We start from the raw sequence: 3254 nt of genomic DNA, 5'->3' as shown, positions 1-3254 counted from the left end.
GGTAAAACTTTGGAAAACTCATTTTCATGCATTGGGGTTGATTCATTTAGCACTTATTGATGTAATTAAGTAATTTCTGATTAGATACGAGCGAATTGACGGTGGAATCAAGGGGTAAAGCTATAATTGAGACTTGAGTTGCGTTCAAGGCATCGAGGCAAGTGTTTAGTCTAACCTTAGCTTGAGGGATTAGGAGTTGAGTCCTATTTGCTATGTGGTATTAGTCGTGTATGACGTATAGGCATGGTGACGAGTATCTATAGGTTGGTGTCTATCATGACCGTGAGTCTTTACATCGTGAATATTTGATTTCACTGTATTCTTCATGATTTGGTGATGATTCCTAGTTGTTGTGAAGAGTTTGTGGAAGAAAATGAGACCTTTGAACATCATGGAGCATTGGCTCGAGTTGTATTATGAATTGTGAAAGTATATGAGATGATTGAACCTTTTGGAGCATAGGCTCAAGTGGTAAAGTGAGTTATGAAATAAAAGTGAAAGCAAAAGAGGAAGAGTCATTAAATTGTTCCCTTCCCGGGATATATGTTGCTTTGTGTATTATCTCCCTTGCCGGGATGTTGAGATTGTTAATGTTATACCCTTGCCGGGATTTAACCGGTTAATTGTGTTTCCATGCCGGGATTTCTATTATTGTTTTGTTTATTCCCTTGCCCCTTGTTTTTGATTGTTGTTTGGGTGAGGAAGAGTGTTAAAGCACGAAGGGTGATGCCGTGCATTGTTTTCTATTGTGAGGAAAGAGTGTAATGCACGAAGGGTGATGCTGTGCTGCACGATGTACCATTCCGTGCCAATTCTATTGATTATATGTGAGGAAAGAGAGTAAAAACACGAAGGGTGATGCCGTGCACATTTTATTATTCTAATTGCTTTGGTGAGGAAAGAGAGTAAAAGCACGAAGGGTGATGCCGTGCACGTTTTCATAATATTATTGCTTGGTGAGGACGAGAGTAAAAGCACGAAGGGTGATGCCGTGCACTTATTTGATTTCTGTTTCTTGTTGACATTGTAGTTATGTTGTTCCTTTCCTTACTTGACGTTGTATTAGGAGTTGTTAACTTTCCCCACAGCATGCTCCCCCTCCCATATTAGTTGGTTATCTCTGTATCTCTGTTTCGATGTATATATATATAACTGCACTGGTTTATGTGGTAATCTGGTCTAGCCTCGTCACTACTTCGCTGAGGTTAGGCTAGGCACTTACCAACACATGAGGTCGGTTGTGCTGATACTACACTCTGTGCTCTTTGTTACAGATCCAGGTCCCGGAGCAGCATTTGGTCATCAGCAGTAGATTGGGAGCTATCCTTCAGTCCGAGACTCCGAGGTAGCCCTGCTGGCGTTTGCAGACCCGACGTCTCTTCTATCTATTTTATGTTCTGTTGTCATTTGTACTCGAGACAAATTATGTTCTTTTTTTTTCAACACTTAATTGTAGTAATCCAATACAGTCCGTGGATGTGTGACACCAGGTTCTGGTTAGAGGTATGTGTTGGTCTTCAGAATATTTTGGTTTTATATCTTATTTAGGACTTCCGCTAAATTTCTTATTCCGCCGTTATTTAATTGTTTATTTCCGGTACTTAATTGGTTAAAAAGGAATTAAAACAAAAAGAGTTAATGATTTCTAAGATCGTAGCTTGCCTAGCTTCTATGAGTAGGCGCCATCACGACTCCCGAGGGTGGGAAATCTGGGTCGTGACAAGTTGGTATCAGAGCTCTAGGTTACACAGGTCTCATAATTCACGGACAAGCTCAGTAGATTCGGAGGGATCGGTACGGAGACGTCTGTATTTATCCCCTAGAGGCTACGGAGTTAGGAAAACTTCACATTTGTTCTTTCCTGTCGTGCGGTTTGGTTTCTCAATGCTAATTGAAATTTTACTCCGTTCTTTCGCAGATGGCGAGAACATGCGCTTCCTCATCTACCGATCAGCAGCCCGAGCCCCCAACAATAGCTCCCACGAGGGGCAGAGGGCGAGGCCGAGGCCGAGGCCGTGCCAGAGGCCGAGGTAGGGGCAGAGCTCAGCCCCGAGCAGCAGCACCAGCAGCGGAGCCTCAAGTTGACTTTGATGACGAGGTTCCGACTCCAGCAGCTCCGGTGGGCCCAGCTTAGGTCCCAGAGGGGTTTATTGCCACCCCAGTTCTTCAGGACGCTCTAGTCCGTCTAGTGGGCCTCATGGAGAGTGTCACCAGGGCAGGTTTACTTCATGTGGCACCAGCCGTCTCTCAGGCTGGAGGAGGGGCCCAGACTGCTGCTACTCGCACTTCGGAGCAGGTAGCTCCCCAGTTTCAGACTCCAGCAGCTCAGCCAGTTAGGGCGGTTCAGCCGGGTGTGGTAGCTCAAACCAGCGATGGTGCAGCCATGTCTGCCGATGCTTTGTGGGAGTTGGACAGGTTTACCAAGCTCTTCACTACTACCTTTAGCGGTGCATCTACTGAGGATCCCCAAGATTATCTGGACAGCTGCCACGAGGTTCTTCGAAACATGGGTATTGTTGAGATCAATGGGGTTGATTTCGCTACATTTCGCTTGTCTGGATCCGCCAAGACATGGTGGAGGAATTATTGCTTAGCTAGACCAGCAGGATCGCCAGCTTTGACTTGGGAGCAGTTCACGCAGCTATTTCTGGAGAAGTTTCTCCCTATTACACAGCGAGAGGCCTATCGGAGGCAGTTCGAACACCTTCAGCAGGGATCCATGACATTCGCCCAGTACGAGACCAGGTTTATTGAGTTGGCTCGTCATGCTCTTATCATACTTCCCACCGAGAGAGAGAGGGTGAGGAGGTTCATTGATGGGCTCATCCAGCCGATTTGTCTTCAGATGGCCAGGAGGCAAAGAGTGAGATATCCTTCCAGGAGGCGGCCAATGTGGCCCAGAGGGTTGAGATGGTATTAGCACAGGGAGGTGGTCATAGAGCAGACAAGAGACCCCGTCAGCCAGGCAGATTCAGTGGTGCCTCGTCTGGAGGTAGAGACTCATATCGTAGAGGTCATCCTCCTAGGCCATATCACTCAGCACTTCAGGTTTCTCACGGAGCTTCAGGTGGCAGGGGTCCCCAATGCAGTATTCCGATCAACAGTCCTACAGTGCACCACCTGCTCCTCTCAGTGCGCCGCCGCTTCAGAGTTTTCGGGGTGGTCATTCAGGTCGCCAGGGCCAGCAATCTCAGCAGCCGAGGGCTTGTTACACTTGTGGTGAGACGGTCCACATTGCCAGGTTTTGCCCTCGA

The sequence above is a fragment of the Nicotiana attenuata genome, unplaced genomic scaffold (genome assembly GCF_001879085.1).
Source record: "Nicotiana attenuata strain UT unplaced genomic scaffold, NIATTr2, whole genome shotgun sequence".
Lineage (NCBI taxonomy): Eukaryota > Viridiplantae > Streptophyta > Magnoliopsida > Solanales > Solanaceae > Nicotiana > Nicotiana attenuata.
Note: the sequence above shows the minus strand (reverse complement) of the source record.